The sequence below is a fragment of the Anopheles coustani genome (genome assembly GCF_943734705.1).
Source record: "Anopheles coustani chromosome X unlocalized genomic scaffold, idAnoCousDA_361_x.2 X_unloc_113, whole genome shotgun sequence".
In the NCBI taxonomy this organism is placed as follows: Eukaryota; Metazoa; Arthropoda; class Insecta; order Diptera; family Culicidae; genus Anopheles; species Anopheles coustani.
Genome location: NW_026525064.1, coordinates 2798 through 25000, shown reverse-complemented (window position 1 = coordinate 25000; position 22203 = coordinate 2798).

Below are 22203 nucleotides of genomic sequence, written 5' to 3'. Positions count from 1 at the left end.
TTGGGGTTGGTTGAGGACTTGGTGAACAAACACTTGATATACACTCTTCGGATGTACTTCGGGTATCGCCTGTTGTCCGAGACCACTTGCATGGTTAGCAAGCGTTGTGGTCTAATGGCCCTACCGGGCAAACACTTTGGGTTCGCGAGGACTTAGAGTGCTGGTAGTGGTTGGCGGACCCAACACTCTGGGTACCTCCGGGTACTTGGGGTTGGTTGAGGACTTGGTGAACAAACACTTGTTGTACACTCTCCGGATGTACTTCGGGTGTCACCTGTTGTCCGAGACCACTTGCATGGTTAGCAAGCGTTGTGGTCTAATGGCCCTACCGGGCAAACACTTTATGTTCGCGAGGACTTGGAGTGCTGGTAGTGGTTGGCGGACCCAACACTCTGGGTACCTCCGGGTACTTGGGGTTGGTTGAGAACTTGGTGAAGATACCCCTGTCACCTTGTTCGAGGCCACTTGCATGGTCGCAAGCGTTGTGATACAATGGCCCTACCGGGCAAACACTTTGGGTTCGCAAGGACTTGGAGTGCCGGGACGGGTTGGCGGATCCAACACTCTGGGTACCTCCGGGTACTTGGGGTTGGTTGAGGACTTGGTGAGCAAACACTTGATATACGTTCTTCGGATGTACTTCGGGTGTCACCTGTTGTCCGAGGCCACTTGCATGGTCAACGGTTGAGGTGGTGATGGCGGGTCGGTGCTGTAGGGTGCCGGCCTGTTGGCTGCCTTGGCCGGGTTGGTTGGTTAACACTTGATTGGGCTTGCACCCGAGGGTAATGGCACTTGAAGGTGGGTACTGGCCGGCTGACCTGGTGTGATGGTTGGTTGGTGAACACTTGGCGGTACTTGCACTTGGCTGTGCTTGGACTTGAAGGTGGGATCCGGCTGGCCTAGGCCATTGGTGGTTGGTTGGTGGGTTAGCCCTTAGCTGGGCTGGCTGGCTGGCTGGCCATCGGTGGTGTGGTGTGGTGAGGTGTGTGGAGTCGAGCATCGCGCGCCGTTGCCTTCTTCGGAGTGTTGTAGGTACGCAAGTGCTTGCAATGCAAAGAGGTTGGTGATGGAGTGACATTGCCTTCACCATGGAGTTGCGGGTACTTAGGTACTTGCAAGGAGATGGTGGTATGGTGGTGTTGCGTGTGTGGTGTTCGATTAGAAAGATATAATTTCTAAGTCCGGATTAGTGCTGTCAGTGGGGCCGCCGCTAACAGGTCCTGCACGGCCACCGTGGGGCTTGACTTGGCGCTATTCCGGACTTGGGGCGATCACGATGTCCCCGTGCGGGACTTAGAAGATGGAAGAACACAAGTACCCTTATCCCATGACTTGTGAGCGATTGGCATACGTTACCACATGAAGAGAAAAATTGGCTAAGTCCCGGATCCATATTATATGAAGAGAAAAATCGGCTAAGTCCCGGATCCATATTATATGAAGAGAAAAATTGGCTAAGTCCCGGATCCATATTATATGAAGAGAAATATCGGCTAAGTCCAGGATCCATATATAATAACCTAATAATCGGCTAAGTCCCGGATCCATATTATATGAAGAGAAAAATCGGCTAAGTCCAGGATCCATAAATAATAACCTAATAATCGGCTAAGTCCAGGATCCATATATAATAACCTAATAACAGGCTAAGTCCAGGATCCATATTATATGAAGAGAAAAATCGGCTAAGTCCGAGATTGGGTCTGTCAGACATACACTTTCAAGATACCACACAAGCAAGCAAGATGGCCTAGTGATGGAACCATATAATATGAAGAGAAAAATCGGCTAAGTCCGAGATTGGGTCTGTCGGAAATACACTATCAAGTTACCACACAAGCAAGCAAGATGGCCTAATGATGGATCCATATGATATGAAGAGAAAAATCGGCTAAGTCCAGGATCCATATAATATGAAGAGAAAAATCGGCTAAGTCCCAGATTGGGTCTGTCAGAAATACACTTCCAAGTTACCACACAAGCAAGCAAGATGGCCTAGTGATGGATCCATATGATATGAAGAGAAAAATCGGCTAAGTCCAGGATCCATATAATATGAAGAGAAAAATCGGCTAAGTCCGAGATTGGGTCTGTCAGAAATACACTTCCAAGTTACCACACAAGCAAGCAAGATGGCCTAGTGATGGATCCATATGATATGAAGAGAAAAATCGGCTAAGTCCCAGATTGGGTCTGTCGGAAATACACTTCCAAGTTACCACACAAGCAAGCAAGATGGCCTAGTGATGGATCCATATGATATGAAGAGAAAAATCGGCTAAGTCCCAGATTGGGTCTGTCAGACATACACTTTCAAGTTACCACACAAGCAAGCAAGATGGCCTAGTGATTGATCCATATGATATGAAGAGAAAAATCGGCTAAGTCCGAGATTGGGTCTGTCAGACATACACTTCCAAGTTACCACACAAGCAAGCAAGTTACCACATGAAGAGAAAGCCGGCAAAGTCCGGGAATGTTACCACATGAACTGGAAAATGGGCAAAAACCTACCTTCACAGGGAACGTGAATAACTAAGGCTGTAGACATTGGATCGACAAGCCAAAGACTGATATGGAAAGGAAATGAGTAGTACTAGCTTTCCTGAGAGTTGCAGAGCTTAGACTGCATATGAACGGAAGATATTAAGCGTCAAAGTCAGAAAAGTTGCCCGAAGGAACACAAGTTCCAACTTAGAGCATGAATACCGCCTAGACGGTAGGAGGTACGGCCAGGCTGAGGAATAAGAAAATGTTGGCCAACATGTTCCCTAACTATCCCCCGAAGACCGCAAAGCAATCCAACATCAACCAAGAAAGTTATAGCCCGATCAAGGAAACACCTACTTTGCACCGATTTTGCACCAAATACATGTACCAAGCACCTTCGGTTGCATACCTGCAGGGGCTTACCATAGTAGGCCATGGAAGACCGATATACCGAACATAATCACTTTCTATCTCCTCGGGTGTTGGAGGTAGCGCTTTGCGGTACAAGAACGAAAGTTAGACCATATCTTGGTGCATCTTTTTGCCCAAAAACACAAGACCCTATCTACCAAGGCAAGAAAGTTGTGTGGGGACAAAATGTCCAAAAGTGCCCAAAGTGGCACACTTGAACCATATATTCGAGAAAAACACAAGTGTGGGCCCGAGCTAGCAAGTTGAAATGTTCTGACCGTCAGTAGCCCTAGTTGAGGTGCACTTATCATTATATGAGGCCAACGTGCCAGCTAGTCTCTAAAGGGGCGATATGGGTGTTCCAAGGTTTGTACCCAATTGAGGAAAAAACAGGGTAAGGTACGGTGTACCGCGAATAACTCGGGCTATAGATGTCCGATCGATGAGTTTGGCATATGTATGGAAAGGTCTCGACGAGACCTAACTACCCTGAAAGTATGAAGGCAAAGACTTGAATGACCGGGAAGTAATTAAGTGCACAAGTGGTAAAGTTGCACCAAAGTCCATGTTACCCGAAGTGGTACATGAACACCCAATATTCGACCAAAACACAAGTTTAGAGACGAGCTAGCGAGCTACATTGTTCAGACCGTCAGTAGCCCGCATCAAGACACGCATTTCATTATATTGAGCCTAGCCGCTAGCTCGACTCGAAGTCGGTCATATGGTTGGTTGATGGTTTGGACCGACCACGTGGTGTACCAAGGTTATGTACCTTTCATGAATTAAAACTCTGGCTGTATGGCACTGAGCGACAAGCTAAGGTGTGATTTGGAATAGTCTTGAGTGGGACTATTTAGGAAAAATGCGAACAAAAAATCACAAAGTCCTTGGGCGAAGCTATTAGCGAAACATAGAGCAAATTGGTACCAAAAACTATGGAAATGGGACTTGAGTCAAAAATAACCGCAAGTTGGAGAAGAGATAGCAAGCTTGCGTAGAACATTTATAACTAGTGCGTGGTATGACCAACAAAAATGTGTATGGGGCCAAGGCGCTGGCTGGCCTCCAAAGTGGTGATATGGGCGATTCAAAGTTTGTACCCAAGTATGAACAAGTATGGAAAAAACAGGGTAAGGTACCAAGTACCATGAATAACTTCGGCTGTAGATGGCCTAGCGAGGCAAACCGCATATCGTTGGAAAGGTATTGGGGAGACCTATCTACCCTGAAAGTTTCATGAGGCTGAGTTGAAAGACCACGGAGATATTAGGTGATGATGGTCCAATTCGGGGACCAAGTCGCAGGAAATGGCACTTGACCAAAATCACGCTTGGAAGGTGAATACCGGCTTACCGGTAAGAGATAGCGACTTGGCGTAGAATATTCATAAGTTGGGCGTGTAAAGACGCAACTTTCATTATATGGGGGCAACCCGGTCAGGGTGCTCCAAGTCGGTCGTTTGGTCGGTTTATGGTTTGGGCCGACCATGTGGTGTACCAAGAAGAGGTACCTTTCATGAATTATAACTCGGTCAGTTTGCCACCGAGCGACAAGTTGCGATGTGATTTGGAATGGTCTTGAGTGGGACTATCAAGCAAAAATACAAATAGAAAATCAGCTTGTCCATGGCCGAAGCTATTAGTGAAACATATAGCAAAATGGGTCCGAAAACGAATGAAATGGGACTTGGACCAAGAATAACGGCAAGTTAGAGAAGAGATAGCAAGTTGGCGTAGAACAATTATATTTAGTGCATGGTATGACCAAGAAAAAAGTATATGGGGCAAAGGTGCTGGCTGGCCTCCAAAGTGGAGATATGGGCGATACAAAGTTTGTACCCAAGTATGGCAAAAACTGGTAGAGGTACCTTTCATGAATTACTGCTCAGGCTGTATGGCACTTAGCGGGACGCTTGGCTCTGGTATGGAATAGTCTTGAGTGGGACTATCAAGGAAAAATACGAACAAAAAATCACCATGTCCACGGACGAAGGTATTAGCGAAACTTAGAGCGAAATTGCGACCAAGTCGCTGGAAATGGCCCTTGGACCAAGTATACCGTCAAGGCGGTACGAGATAGCGAGTTGACGTGGAATATTTATAAGTTTGCCTCCACGAGACGAAAGTTTAGTTATATGGGGCCAACCCGCTCAGGGTTGTCCAAGTCGGTCATATGGCTGATCGAAATTTTCGACCAAGTACTGAGAAAACAGGGTAAGGTACCGTGTACCTCAAATAACTTTGGCTGTAGATGTCCGAGCGAGGCAAACGGCATAGCGTTGGAAAGGTCTTGAGGTGTTCTAGGCACCCTGAAAGTTTGAAAAGGCTATCTGGAAAACTCGTGGAGATATTAGAGAAACATTGGGCCCAAAAGATACCAAGTCGCAGGAAATGGGCCCTCCAAGAACACCCTAAAATCCCAATTACGGCTAAGTTGCAGGCCAGCTAGCGAAGTGAAATGTTCTAGGCATAACTAGAACACGTTAATGCGCAACTTTTTGAATCAGAACTTTTTTCGATATCTGGCCCCCAAAGGGGGGATATGGGCGATCAAAGGATTTTTCCAAGTTTCGGTACTTTTTACGGTATCGCTCATAGCTCCGGCTGTATGCAAGCAAATGACAATCTAAGACATGATTTGGAAAGGTATTGAGCAGTACTAACTTACGTTAGAACACAGCGAAGCGCTATCGGTTCATGGCAAGGCCGATATAAGCAGTCAAAGATGAAAAATGTTGACAAAATGAACAAAAATTACCTTGGTACGCGAATAGCGGCCAGGGATGAAGAGGTACGAAGGTGGTGTAGAAGAATTATAATTAGGGCTTGGTACGCTCTAAAAGTTTGCCGAAGACCACAAAGCGCTCAGACCCATAGAAAGTGGCCATTTGGGCCGAACAGTGCGTGCAAAGAGGTGAAAATGCAAAAATTGCACTTTGGGGGGCGATTTGCGGGGGGAAGGAGGGGTCGGAGGGCAAAATGTCCCTTGACCAAAAAGTCTTATCTCGTCGAGATCTACAACATTGCCGAAGACCGCAAAGCGCTAGCTCGCAATCGAAAAATCGAGAATTTGAAAATTTTCTAAGTCTTGGGCTCCCTAAGGAAAAGTTTCAAAAATCACGTTTGTCCCCAATTTTGAAGGGGAAGGAGTCGGTTCCGGGGCATGGTGTCTTCGGCAAAAAGTCTTATCTTTTTGCGTACTTTCGACTAGTTCAATAAAAATTTTTGACCCAAAATTTGTTCGGCGGACCCCTAGGTCGAAAAACCCGAAAAAAGTCGAAAAAAGTCGAAAATGTCGAAAAATGAGAAAACCTCATATTCGGACTCTACACGAGCCCCAGATATTGAAAAGTGAAATCCGCGGTCGATTTGGAACAAAAAATTGACCTAGGCAAAGTTGTATGGAGGTAGGGACCCCTGAGAAAAAAGTTTGGTCCCGAGGCTCCTTGGACCACCAAGTCCCTAGGTCGGACCAAAATCGGAAAAAATCCGACCAAAGTCGAAAGTGTCGAAAATTTTAAAAAACCCCTTTTGGGGCCCTATGGCCTCCCTAGATAATGAAAAGTGAGGTCCGCGGCCGATCCGGAAGAAAAACTTGACCTAGGCAAACTTGTATGACGGTGGGGACCCAAAAAAATTTCGATGAGTGTAGTTTAGACAGGCCGGAAAATGTATCGGTGGTCCGTATCAAGGGACGTCTTTTAGTTCCATGGGGTGGTGGTCGTCGAACAAAGTCGCCTAGGTCGACCACCAGAAAGACCAGTCGTGTTGTAATGGATGTTTTGACCACTTTACTAGGGAAACCTAGTAGGTCGAAGCAAATTTGGGGTTCGAGATGAGTTGGTGAAAGTTGGTCCAACCTAGGTGTGCTTGGTGGAGGTTGACCATGAAAGTAGAGCATGATAGGAATGACCATAACTTTGGTTCTAGATGTCGGATCGGTACACTTGAGGCAGTTTTGGAAAGGTGAAGGCCTGCTCTAGCTATGTTTCCTACCAAGCTGAGCGCCTACTAGTGACCCGGAGGAGGTATTAAGGGTCAAAGGCAAAAAGGGGTACCCTAAAGTGCATGTGACCAAGAAAATGGGAAAAACGGTATCGCCTATAGCTCAGGCTGTATGGCTCGGATCGGAAAGCTTGGATATGCGTTGGAAAGGTCTCAACGAGCGCTAGCTATGTGTCCTACCAAGCGAAGCGCTAGGTGTTGAGCAAGTCGGTCATATTAGAGGGCAAAGGTGAAAAATGGTGGTTTAGAGGCGAAAATTCACCTTATGATCGAAAATAGCGGGCGAACGATAAGAGCTACGAACACGGCGTAGAACAATCATAAGTACGTTACCACAAGACCTAACTTTGGCCAATATAGAGCGAGAAGATCGGAGGTACCCATCAGGGTGATATGGCTGGTTCAAAGTTGGACCAAAACGAGGCTTGAGAAATGGGTTGAAACACGGTATCGCGAATAACTCAGGCTGTATGGAACGGATTGACAAGCTAAGGTCAGTGTTGGAAAGGTTGAACCGAGCGCTAACTATAATCCCAAACAACCGAAGCGCTAAGTGTTGAGCAAAACTGAGTTATTAAGCGACAAAGTCGAAAAATAATACCAAAATGGCCAAAAATCGGACAAGACCAAGAATACCGAGCAGGCGGTAAGAGATAGCGGGTTGACGTAGAATACTTATAAGTTTGCCTCTACGAGACCTAAAAGTCGTCCATAGAAAGCGAGGAGATCGGACCACTCTGGAAGGGTGATACGAGTGGTCAAAAATTGGCAAAAATGAAACATGGCTAAAATGGATTTGACTTGTGCACCATGTAGCTCCGGCTGTATGGCATGGATTGTAAAGCTAGGATGTGTTTTGGAAAGGTAACACCCAGCGCTAGATACGACTAGAAGAAAGCAAAGCGCTAACTAGCATGATTTGGAAGTTATTAAGCGACAAAGTCGAAAAATGTTACCAAAATTGAAACTCGAGTACATTGGGCCAAAAAGTACAAGTTGTGAAATTTGGACTTACGAGTAAAATACCGAGCAGGCGGTAAGAGATAGAGACTTGGTGTAGAACAATTATAAGTTCGGCATGTTATAACCTATATTTGGCCCGAACATAGTGTCGAGATCGGTGGTACCCAAAAGGGTGGTACAGGTGTTAGATGGTTTTCCCAGAGCATAAGCTCCACATGATATGGAAAACGGGAAACATCATAACTTCGGCTGTATGGCATGGAATGGAACGGACAAGGTATCGATGGAAAGAGAAAAGGTAGCGCTAACTATAATTCCTACCAAGCAAAGCGCTAGCATGTGACCGTTCGGGTGTTATTGTGAGTCAAAGACAGAAATTGTTACCACGAGAGGCGAAAATCCGGCTAAGTCCAAAAATACCGGGCTGGCGGTAAGAGATACGGCTTGGCCGTAGAACATTTATAAGTTGGCCAAGACAAGACCTAAGTTTCGTCCATAGACGACAAGAAGATCGAAGATACCTGAAGGTGAGATATGGGCGTCCCAAAGTGGGCCTTTGAAAAAGTGACAAACTTCCCTTATAACAGCATACACCAAATATCTCTGGCTCTATGGCACCGAATAAGAAGTTGAGCTCAGCGATAGAAAGGTGATAGTCAGCGCTAAATATCATACGAACAGAGTGAAGCGCTAAAGGGAAAGGATCTTGGTGATATAAGGTGACAAAGTCGAGAAAAGTTGCCTCAAAATCATGAAAAATGTGAAAAAATGGCTAAGTCCCGGGTGCCTTAAGGGCAGGTTGATCGAATGTACCGAGCTGGCGGTACGAGATAGAGACTTGGTGTAGAACAATTATATGTTTGGCATGGCAAGACCTACATTTGGTCAATACAAAGTGAGAAGATCAAAGAAACCCGTAAGGGTGATATTGGTGTCCAAAGGTAAAAAGCACTAAGTCAAGAAGTCAGTATGCGATGAAACACGGACCAAGAGTACCAAGCAATTGGTGCAAGTTAGAGCCTTAATGGTTCAAGATAGAGACTTGGTGTAGAACAATTATAAGTTTGGCATAGCAAGACCTACATTTGGTCAATACATGGTGCGAAGATCAAAGATACCCGTAAGGGTGATATTGGTGTCCAAAGGTAAAAAACACTAAGTCTTGGGAAACTTATATGAAGAAAAAGGACCCTGATGGGTCATATGGAATTGATCGAAAAATCGGCTAAGTCCCAAAATGATGATGTCAGAACTACACTCATGTGTTACCACACCAAGCAAGGCAAACTTATATGAAGCAAAAGACCCTGATGGGTCATATGGTATTTTACGAAAAATCGGCTAAGTCCCAAAATGACGATGTCAGAACTACACTCATGTGTTACCACACCAAGCAAGGCAAACTTATATGAAGCAAAGGACCCTGATGGGTCATATGGTATTTTACGAAAAATCGGCTAAGTCCCAAAATGATGATGTCAGAACTACACTCAAATGTTACCACACCAAGCAAGGCAAACTTATATGAAGGAAAGGACCCTGACGGGTCATATGGTATTTTACGAAAAATCGGCTAAGTCCCAAAATGGGGATGTCAGAACTACACTCAAATGTTACCACACCAAGCAAGGCAAACTTATATGAAGCAAAGGACCCTGATGGGTCATATGGTATTTTACGAAAAATCGGCTAAGTCCCAAAATGGGGATGTCAGAACTACACTCATGTGTTACCACACCAAGCAAGGCAAACTTATATGAAGCAAAGGACCCTGATGGGTCATATGGTATTTTACGAAAAATCGGCTAAGTCCCAAAATGGGGATGTCAGAACTACACTCAAATGTAACCACACCAAGCAAGGCAAACTTATATGAAGCAAAGGACCCTGATGGGTCATATGGTATTTTACGAAAAATCGGCTAAGTCCCAAAATGGGGATGTCAGAACTACACTCATGTGTTACCACACCAAGCAAGGCAAACTTATATGAAGCAAAGGACCCTGATGGGTCATATGGTATTTTACGAAAAATCGGCTAAGTCCCAAAATGGGGATGTCAGAACTACACTCATGTGTTACCACACCAAGCAAGGCAAACTTATATGAAGCAAAGGACCCTGATGGGTCATATGGTATGGATCGAAAAATCGGCTAAGTCCCAAAATGGGGATGTCAGAACTACACTCATGTGTTACCACATCAAGCAAGGCAAACTTATATGAAGCAAAGGACCCTGATGGGTCATATGGTATTGATCGAAAAATCGGCTAAGTCCCAAAATGGGGATGTCAGAACTACACTCAAATGTTACCACACCAAGCAAGGCAAACTTATATGAAGCAAAGGACCCTGATGGGTCATATGGTATTTTACGAAAAATCGGCTAAGTCCCAAAATGGGGATGTCAGAACTACACTCATGTGTTACCACACCAAGCAAGGCAAACTTATATGAAGCAAAGGACCCTGATGGGTCATATGGTATTTTACGAAAAATCGGCTAAGTCCCAAAATGGGGATGTCAGAACTACACTCAAATGTTACCACACCAAGCAAGGCAAACTTATATGAAGCAAAGGACCCTGATGGGTCATATGGTATTTTACGAAAAATCGGCTAAGTCCCAAAATGGGGATGTCAGAACTACACTCAAATGTTACCACACCAAGCAAGGCAAACTTATATGAAGCAAAGGACCCTGATGGGTCATATGGTATTTTACGAAAAATCGGCTAAGTCCCAAAATGATGATGTCAGAACTACACTCAAATGTTACCACACCAAGCAAGGCAAACTTATATGAAGCAAAGGACCCTGATGGGTCATATGGTATTGATCGAAAAATCGGCTAAGTCCCAAAATGGGGATGTCAGAACTACACTCAAATGTTACCACACCAAGCAAGGCAAACTTATATGAAGCAAAGGACCCTGATGGGTCATATGGTATTTTACGAAAAATCGGCTAAGTCCCAAAATGGGGATGTCAGAACTACACTCAAATGTTACCACACCAAGCAAGGCAAACTTATATGAAGCAAAGGACCCTGATGGGTCATATGGTATTTTACGAAAAATCGGCTAAGTCCCAAAATGGGGATGTCAGAACTACACTCAAATGTTACCACACCAAGCAAGGCAAACTTATATGAAGGCAAGGACCCTGATGGGTCATATGGTATTTTACGAAAAATCGGCTAAGTCCCAAAATGGGGATGTCAGAACTACACTCAAATGTTACCACACCAAGCAAGGCAAACTTATATGAAGCAAAGGACCCTGATGGGTCATATGGTATTTTACGAAAAATCGGCTAAGTCCCAAAATGGGGATGTCAGAACTACACTCAAATGTTACCACACCAAGCAAGGCAAACTTATATGAAGCAAAGGACCCTGATGGGTCATATGGTATTTTACGAAAAATCGGCTAAGTCCCAAAATGGGGATGTCAGAACTACACTCAAATGTTACCACACCAAGCAAGGCAAACTTATATGAAGCAAAGGACCCTGATGGGTCATATGGTATTTTACGAAAAATCGGCTAAGTCCCAAAATGATGATGTCAGAACTACACTCAAATGTTACCACACCAAGCAAGGCAAACTTATATGAAGCAAAGGACCCTGATGGGTCATATGGTATTGATCGAAAAATCGGCTAAGTCCCAAAATGGGGATGTCAGAACTACACTCAAATGTTACCACACCAAGCAAGGCAAACTTATATGAAGCAAAGGACCCTGATGGGTCATATGGTATTTTACGAAAAATCGGCTAAGTCCCAAAATGGGGATGTCAGAACTACACTCAAATGTTACCACACCAAGCAAGGCAAACTTATATGAAGCAAAGGACCCTGATGGGTCATATGGTATTTTACGAAAAATCGGCTAAGTCCCAAAATGGGGATGTCAGAACTACACTCAAATGTTACCACACCAAGCAAGGCAAACTTATATGAAGGCAAGGACCCTGATGGGTCATATGGTATTTTACGAAAAATCGGCTAAGTCCCAAAATGGGGATGTCAGAACTACACTCAAATGTTACCACACCAAGCAAGGCAAACTTATATGAAGCAAAGGACCCTGATGGGTCATATGGTATTTTACGAAAAATCGGCTAAGTCCCAAAATGGGGATGTCAGAACTACACTCAAATGTTACCACACCAAGCAAGGCAAACTTATATGAAGCAAAGGACCCTGATGGGTCATATGGTATTTTACGAAAAATCGGCTAAGTCCCAAAATGGGGATGTCAGAACTACACTCAAATGTTACCACACCAAGCAAGGCAAACTTATATGAAGGAAAGGACCCATATGGGTCATATGGCATTTTACGAAAAATCGGCTAAGTCCCAAAATGAGGATGTCAGAACAACACTAAAAAGTTACCACACCAAGCAAGGCAAAGTACCTAGGTGAACCCTAGGAAGAAACACGGACCAAGTCAGATGGCCTAAGTCAAGAGAACAAGTGACCTAGGCAAAGTTGTATGGCGCTGAGGACCCTGAAAAATCTGGTTAGTGTAGTTTAGACAGGGTAGGTTTTTGGGTCGGCCGAACCCCCTTATTTTGGGTTTTGGCCTCATCAAGAAGCTACACCTAGGCAAACTGCCTAGGGTGAAAGTGCGAAGACCAATCGAATAGTAAGACAAGTTTTGACCGATCGCCCTAGGCAAGCTTGTATGAAGAAAGGGACCCTAAGGGTCATATGGAAATACATGAAAAATCGGCTAAGTCCCAAAATTGGGATGTCAGAACTACACTAAAAAGTTACCACATCAAGCAAGGCAAAGTACCTAGGTGAACCCTAGGAAGAAACACGGACCAAGTCAGATGGCCTAAGTCAAGAGTGCAAGTGACCTAGGCAAAGTTGTATGACGGTGAGGACCCTGAAAAATCTGGTTAGTGTAGTTTAGACAGGGGAGGTTTTTGGGTCGGCTGAACCTCCTTATTTTGGGTTTTGACCTCCTCAAGAAGCTACACCTAGGCAAACTGCCTAGGGTGAAAGTGCGAAGACCAATCGAATAGTAAGACAAGTTTTGACCGATCGCCCTAGGCAAGCTTGTATGAAGAAAGGGACCCTATGGGTCATATGGAAATACATGAAAAATCGGCTAAGTCCCAAAATTGGGATGTCTGAACTACACTAAAAAGTTACCACATCAAGCAAGGCAAAGTACCTAGGTGAACCCTAAGAAGAAACACGGACCAAGTCAGATGGCCTAAGTCAAGAGTACAAGTGACCTAGGCAAAGTTGTATGGCGCTGAGGACCCTGAAAAATCGGGTTAGTGTAGTTCAGACAGGGGAGGTTTTTGGGTCGGCTGAACCTCCTTATTTTGGGTTTTGACCTCCTCAAGAAGCTACACCTAGGCAAACTGCCTAGGGTGAAAGTGCGAAGACCAATCGAATAGTAAGACAAGTTTTGACCGATCGCCCTAGGCAAGCTTGTATGAAGAAAGGGACCCTATGGGTCAAATGGAAAATCCATGAAAAATCGGCTAAGTCCCAAAATTGGGATGTCTGAACTACACTAAAAAGTTACCACATCAAGCAAGGCAAAGTACCTAGGTGAACCCTAAGAAGAAACACGGACCAAGTCAGATGGCCTAAGTCAAGAGTACATGTGACCTAGGCAAAGTTGTATGGCGCTGAGGACCCTGAAAAATCGGGTTAGTGTAGTTCAGACAGGGGAGGTTTTTGGGTCGGCTGAACCTCCTTATTTTGGGTTTTGACCTCCTCAAGAAGCTACACCTAGGCAAACTGCCTAGGGTGAAAGTGCGAAGACCAATCGAATAGTAAGACAAGTTTTGACCGATCGCCCTAGGCAAGCTTGTATGAAGAAAGGGACCCTTAGGGTCATATGGAAATTCATGAAAAATCGGCTAAGTCCCAAAATTGGGATGTCAGAACTACACTATAAAGTTACCACATCAAGCAAGGCAAAGTACCTAGGTGAACCCTAGGAAGAAACACGGACCAAGTCAGATGGCCTAAGTCAAGAGTATAAGTGACCTAGGCAAAGTTGTATGGCGCTGAGGACCCTGAAAAATCGGGTTAGTGTAGTTAAGACAGGGGAGGTTTCAGGGTCGGCTGGACCTCCTTATTTTGGGTTTTGACCTCCTCAAGAAGCTACACCTAGGCAAACTGCCTAGGGTGAAAGTGCGAAGACCAATCGAATAGTAAGACAAGTTTTGACCGATCGCCCTAGGCAAGCTTGTATGAAGAAAGGGACCCTATGGGTCATATGGAAATACATGAAAAATCGGCTAAGTCCCAAAATTGGGATGTCTGAACTACACTAAAAAGTTACCACATCAAGCAAGGCAAAGTACCTAGGTGAACCCTAAGAAGAAACACGGACCAAGTCAGATGGCCTAAGTCAAGAGTACAAGTGACCTAGGCAAAGTTGTATGGCGCTGAGGACCCTGAAAAATCGGGTTAGTGTAGTTCAGACAGGGGAGGTTTTTGGGTCGGCTGAACCTCCTTATTTTGGGTTTTGACCTCCTCAAGAAGCTACACCTAGGCAAACTGCCTAGGGTGAAAGTGCGAAGACCAATCGAATAGTAAGACAAGTTTTGACCGATCGCCCTAGGCAAGCTTGTATGAAGAAAGGGACCCTTAGGGTCATATGGAAATTCATGAAAAATCGGCTAAGTCCCAAAATTGGGATGTCAGAACTACACTATAAAGTTACCACATCAAGCAAGGCAAAGTACCTAGGTGAACCCTAGGAAGAAACACGGACCAAGTCAGATGGCCTAAGTCAAGAGTATAAGTGACCTAGGCAAAGTTGTATGGCGCTGAGGACCCTGAAAAATCGGGTTAGTGTAGTTAAGACAGGGGAGGTTTCAGGGTCGGCTGGACCTCCTTATTTTGGGTTTTGACCTCCTCAAGAAGCTACACCTAGGCAAACTGCCTAGGGTGAAAGTGCGAAGACCAATCGAATAGTAAGACAAGTTTTGACCGATCGCCCTAGGCAAGCTTGTATGAAGAAAGGGACCCTATGGGTCATATGGAAATACATGAAAAATCGGCTAAGTCCCAAAATTGGGATGTCTGAACTACACTAAAAAGTTACCACATCAAGCAAGGCAAAGTACCTAGGTGAACCCTAAGAAGAAACACGGACCAAGTCAGATGGCCTAAGTCAAGAGTACAAGTGACCTAGGCAAAGTTGTATGGCGCTGAGGACCCTGAAAAATCGGGTTAGTGTAGTTCAGACAGGGGAGGTTTTTGGGTCGGCTGAACCTCCTTATTTTGGGTTTTGACCTCCTCAAGAAGCTACACCTAGGCAAACTGCCTAGGGTGAAAGTGCGAAGACCAATCGAATAGTAAGACAAGTTTTGACCGATCGCCCTAGGCAAGCTTGTATGAAGAAAGGGACCCTATGGGTCATATGGAAAATCCATGAAAAATCGGCTAAGTCCCAAAATTGGGATGTCTGAACTACACTAAAAAGTTACCACATCAAGCAAGGCAAAGTACCTAGGTGAACCCTAAGAAGAAACACGGACCAAGTCAGATGGCCTAAGTCAAGAGTACATGTGACCTAGGCAAAGTTGTATGGCGCTGAGGACCCTGAAAAATCGGGTTAGTGTAGTTCAGACAGGGGAGGTTTTTGGGTCGGCTGAACCTCCTTATTTTGGGTTTTGACCTCCTCAAGAAGCTACACCTAGGCAAACTGCCTAGGGTGAAAGTGCGAAGACCAATCGAATAGTAAGACAAGTTTTGACCGATCGCCCTAGGCAAGCTTGTATGAAGAAAGGGACCCTTAGGGTCATATGGAAATTCATGAAAAATCGGCTAAGTCCCAAAATTGGGATGTCAGAACTACACTATAAAGTTACCACATCAAGCAAGGCAAAGTACCTAGGTGAACCCTAGGAAGAAACACGGACCAAGTCAGATGGCCTAAGTCAAGAGTATAAGTGACCTAGGCAAAGTTGTATGGCGCTGAGGACCCTGAAAAATCGGGTTAGTGTAGTTAAGACAGGGGAGGTTTCAGGGTCGGCTGGACCTCCTTATTTCGGGTTTTGGCCTCCTCAAGAAGACAGACCTAGGCGAATTGCCTAGGGTGAAACTGCGAAGACCAATCGAATAGTAAGACAAGTTTTGACCGATCGCCCTAGGCAAGCTTGTATGAAGAAAGGGACCCTTAGGGTCATATGGAAATTCATGAAAAATCGGCTAAGTCCCAAAATTGGGATGTCAGAACTACACTAAAAAGTTACCACATCAAGCAAGGCAAAGTACCTAGGTGAACCCTAGGAAGAAACACGGACCAAGTCAGATGGCCTAAGTCAAGAGTATAAGTGACCTAGGCAAAGTTGTATGGCGCTGAGGACCCTGAAAAATCGGGTTAGTGTAGTTAAGACAGGGGAGGTTTCAGGGTCGGCCAGACCTCCTTATTTCGGGTTTTGGCCTCCTCAAGAAGACAGACCTAGGCGAATTGCCTAGGGTGAAACTGCGAAGACCAATCGAATAGTAAGACAAGTTTTGACCGATCGCCCTAGGCAAGCTTGTATGAAGAAAGGGACCCTATGGGTCATATGGAAATTCATGAAAAATCGGCTAAGTCCCAAAATTGGGATGTCAGAACTACACTATAAAGTTACCACATTAGCAAGGCAGACTTGTATGAAGAACGGGACCCAGGTGAAAGTAGCAAATATCCCAAACCGAACATGAATATTATACACACAAGAGTACGAACATAAAGGAACACGGACCAAGCGTGCCGAGAGAATCGGTACTATAGAGCCCTCGTGGTTCTACACAAAGACTTTATGTTAGGGGTTCAAGCCCCATAGTACTCAAACGGTGACAGTAGCAAATATCCCAAACCGAACATGAATATTATACACACAAGAGTACGAACATAAAGGAACACGGACCAAGCGTGCCGAGAGAATCGGTACTATAGAGCCCTCGTGGTTCTACACAAAGACTTTATGTTAGGGGTTCAAGCCCCATAGTACTCAAACGGTGACAGTAGCAAATATCCAAAAACGAACTGGAATTTACATTCTGTTGGTCATGCGGTCGTCCAAAGGGGTCTAGTATCCTGGGATGACAAGCATCACGGGCACAGTCTCGTATCAAAACAGTCGAAGAGGCCCGCGAAAGCTTGCTTTCCATGGCTATGCGATGCACAAATTGAGTTTCTCCGTAGTTATACACAGCGCACAGGTGAAAGTAGCAAATATCCCAAATCGAACATGAATTTTATACACACAAGAGTACAAACATAAAGGAACACGGACCAAGCGTACCGAGAGAATCGGTACTAGAGCCCTTGTGGTTCTACATTGAGAGCCCTCGTGGTTCTACATAGATACTTTATGTTAGGGGTTCCAACCCCATAGTACTAGAACGGTGGAAGTAGCAAATAAACCGAACGTGGAATTTACTTTCTGATGGTCATGCGGTCGTCCAAAGGGGTCTAGTATCCTGGGATGACAAGCATCACGGGCACAGCTCGTATCAAAACAGTCGAAGAGGCCCGCGAAAGCTTGCTTTCCATGGCTATGCGATGCACAAATTGAGTTTACTCACCGTAGTATAAAACGAACGAACCGAACCTATCCGAGTAGGGATAATGGGCGCAGTAACATACTTCTGTGACCCAGCGAGAGTTGAACGAGGTGACATGAACTGTCAGTGGCTTATATCAGATGGGATACATACATGAGATTGCTTTCAAATCTACACTCGAAAACCTAACCAAGTAAAAGCGAACGTGGGGAGGATTCGAAACTGGTAACGAAATCTTAAGCTGGAAAGAGTCATCACTATGGATACATATTATGCGAAACCAATCAAGTGCTCATTACTGATCCAAAACCGAAGAGCACTAGTGAACACCTTAATCTCACCCTAGTTCACATCCAAGTGATCGACCACGTGTGTGAAGCAAAGACCAATCGAATTCCTCAATGGACCGAACACTATGAACAAATGGCCAAAAACGTTATAACTATCCAAACATACTACTATCTAGCGAAAGTCATCACGATGGAACCATACCATGATCTTTAACCTATAGCGCTCACCATATTCCTACCCAGAGTGCAAGTGAACAGATTGCCCACCCTTACCCAGTTCACAACCACGTGATCGACTAACATACCGAGGTTACCACAAGTCAAAGTTATACGTTTACAAGCGCAAGACCAATCGAAAACCCCGAAAGCAATCTCGACCCAAAATGTATTATCCGTGAGTGTAGTCGAGTCTCGTACTCGTCATCTGTAATCGTCGGATAGAATATCCAGTACACGGTTGTCTTTCCAAATGAAATCTACATACAGAACTCGCTCTTGGCAAATGGGTGGCAATGGCGCAATCAGGAGCGAGTTCCCGTCCGGGTGCCAAGTGATTGGCAAATGTCTGGGGGAAAGCAACCATATATTGATTTGTCTGTTAGTGTACTGGGTGTTTGAGGTATGTAGTATCCACGCTTGGTTGGGTGTGTCAGAGGACCATGGATGCGTTCACAACCCCAATTGGGGTACATCGGGAATGATTTTGTGGAACCGATGTGCCCGGCACACACTAAGTTTTGTTGCAAGTTAATAGTGTGCCATGTCCGGGGGGGTTGTGATTAAACTCTGGTGAATTGCGTACTGTGGTGATTGGGGTATGAAAGCCCCGCAGTTGCAATGATCGGACGCGCCTAGCGTGTCCTTTAGTTGATGGTAGGGAAATGAAGGCCCTTGTCAGCTCACCTAAGTATTCATGGAAGTTTGGCATAAGGTCGCTGTGGTAGGGGTATGAAGGCCCCGTCAGCGCATGCACAATCGGGCGCACGTGCGCTTAGCGGAGTCGAATGCCGCTCAAGTGCCTGTCCGGTGCATCGGGTGTGTGTGATACGAGGGCAATGAGGTTCGCACGGGGGCTCGCCTCCCGTGTGCTACCGGACTTGACAACATATAGAACGTGGTGTTTGCTCCTCCGGGTGCAATGGGACAATGAACATTCGAACGCAAAGTCGGAATTCTGGTTGATCCTACCAGTAATATACGCTCGTCTCAAAGGTTAAGCCATGCATGTCTAAGTACAAACAGATTTAATGTGAAACCGCATAAGGCTCAGTATAACAGCTATAATTTACGAGATCATCAACCTAGTTACTTGGATAACTGTGGAAAATCTAGAGCTAATACATGCAACATGCCAGGACCCTCGCGGGAACTGGTGCACTTATTAGTCAAACCAATCGCGGGTTCTCCGTGTCATTGAGTTGAAGTCTGGATAATGATGCTGATCGTATGGTCTCGCACCGACGACAGATCTCGCAAATATCTGCCCTATCAACTATGGATGGTAGTATAGAGGACTACCATGGTTGCAACGGGTAACGGGGAATCAGGGTTCGATTCCGGAGAGGGAGCCTGAGAAATGGCTACCACATCCAAGGAAGGCAGCAGGCGCGTAAATTACCCAATCCCGGGACGGGGAGGTAGTGACGAGAAATAACAATATGAAACTCTTTAATGATGTTTCATAATTGGAATGAGTAGAGCATAAATCCTTCTACGAGGATCAAGTGGAGGGCAAGTCTGGTGCCAGCAGCCGCGGTAATTCCAGCTCCACTAGCGTATATTAAAATTGTTGCGGTTAAAACGTTCGAAGTTGATACTTGTCCAACACAGTCCGGCTCCGCCGACCCGGTCAACCCGTGGTCGGTGGGCCAAGTCGGAATCTGGTTGCGACTCAATGGTGTGGTAGGGCACCAAGTCTGTGTCATGGTGTGCCCTTCAACGGGTGCAAGTGTAACATAGAGCTCGACCGCTCACGTTTACCTTGAACAAATTAGAGTGCTTAAAGCAGGGTGCCCAAACGCCCTAGAATAATCTTGCATGGAATAATGGAATACGACCTTGGTCTAATCTTTCATTGGTTTGTACTCAGACCGGAGGTAATGATTAACAGAAGTAGTTGGGGACACTAGTATTACGGCGCGAGAGGTGAAATTCGTAGACCGTCGTAAGACTAACTAAAGCGAAGGCATTTGTCAAGGATGCTTTCTTTAATCAAGAACGAAAGTTAGAGGATCGAAGGCGATTAGATACCGCCCTAGTTCTAACCGTAAACGATGCCAACTAGCAATTGGGAGACGCTACAACCAGGTGCTCTCAGTAGCTTCCGGGAAACCAAAGTCAGGTTCCGGGGGAAGTATGGTTGCAAAGTTGAAACTTAAAGGAATTGACGGAAGGGCACCACAATGAAATGGAGCTTGCGGTTCAATTTGACTCAACACGGGAAAACTTACCAGGTCCGAACTTATGGAGGTGAGACAGATTAATAGCTCTTTCTCAAATTTAAGGGTAGTGGTGCATGGCCGTTCTTAGTTCGTGGATTGATTTGTCTGGTTAATTCCGATAACGAACGTGACTCACATATGCTAACTAGAACGCAGTCAGCGTTAATGCGTCGATGCCGATTGGAACGGGTTAGGACCTTTCGGTGGAGTATGACCTGACACCTTCGCTGTTCGTGTGCGCAAGTGCACTTACGGTACGCTGCTTAGCAGGACAATTTGTGTTTAGCAAAATGAGATCGAGCGATAACAGGTCCGTGATGCCCTTAGATGTTCTGGGCTACACGCGTGCTACAATGTGGGTAGCAGCGTGTCTCCTATTCCGAGAGGAACGGGAAATCACTCAAATACTCACTTAGTAGGGATTATGGATTGCAATGGTCCATATGAACTCGGAACTTCTAGTAAGTGCTGGTCATCAGCCAGCGTTGAATACGTCCCTGCCCTTTGTACACACCGCCCGTCGCTACTACCGATGGATTATTTAGTGAGGTCTTTGGAGATGATCGTTCGCTGGATCCTCGTGAACCGCGTCTGCTTTATCGAAGTTGACCGAACTTGATGATTTAGAGGAAGTAAAAGTCGTAACAAGGTTTCCGTAGGTGAACCTGCGGAAGGATCATTAGTGGCCAAGTGATCCTTCCAGAAGTCCGAACCTGCGGGTTGAGACTTCGGCACAAGTTGCCATATGATAATTGACGAAACACTATAGAAGTCCGAACCTGCGGGTTGAGACTTCGGCACAAGTTGCCATATGAAAGTTGACGAAACACTATAGAAGTCCGAACCTGCGGGTTGAGACTTAGGCACAAGTTGCCATATGAACATTGACGAAACACTATGAAGTCCGAACCTGCGGGTTGAGACTTAGGCACAAGTTGCCTTATACATGACTTCGAACAAATACACAAGTCCGAACCTGCGGGTTGAGACTTAGGCACAAGTTGCCATATGAAAGTTGACGAAACACTAACAAGTCCGAACCTGCGGGTTGAGACTTAGGCACACGTTGCCTTATACATGACTTCGAACAAATACACAAGTCCGAACCTGCGGGTTGAGACTTAGGCACAAGTTGCCTTATACATACATTGGCCAAATAAACAGAAGTCCGAACCTGCGGGTTGAGACTTAGGCACAAGTTGCCATATTATATTCGATCAAACACTAAGTAGTCCGAACCTGCGGGTTGAGACTCAAGACCGTAACAAGATGTCACTATACAAGTCCGAACCTAAGGGTTGAGACTTAATGCGATCTAGATACCAAGTTGACATCCAATACCTGTTGAGCAAAACCAAAGATTCCCTGTTCTCGAATGATTACACTATATAACAGGGAATCATGAAGAAATCAAGCAAGCGTGAAACAAAGTCATCACTTGGGCATGCTCGATAGCCAACCACATGACCTTAACCTAAGAGAGCATGCAAACCACATGATACCTATAAACGATTAACCCGCCCTAGTTCAATCGTTCACCAAGTGATGACTTCAGTATGGCTAAGAGAAAAACTTTTAAATGGGAAAAACTCTAAGTCCGAACCTCCGGGTTGAGACTTCCGCGTCGGAGGTGGGCGCACCTCCTATCCGAAAGATGATGAATCAGGGGTGTTCGGTCAGCAATGGTCGGATGCCCCGTCGTAGTCCAACTATGACAATCAAAGTCAAGACCTCCGGGTTGAGACTTTCCGCGAGTACAAGCATAAAGGAACACGGACCAAGCCGTACCGAGAGAATCGGTACTAGAGCCCTCGTGGTTCTACATTGAGAGAGCCCTCGTGGTTCTCATTAGGGGCTTTATGCAAGTCGTACTCAATACTGTGGTGTGAAGTATAAAGTATAGTCTTCGCCTGGTCCACGCTGCTTCGGCGGTCCTGGGTAAGATAGTTCATTCTAGCTTGCCCTATAGTGGAATGAGGACACTTAATGCTTCGTCTTTTAGCGGCGGCTAGACTCCTCCTCACGGGGAACGAGTTGACGCACACAGCGGCGGCT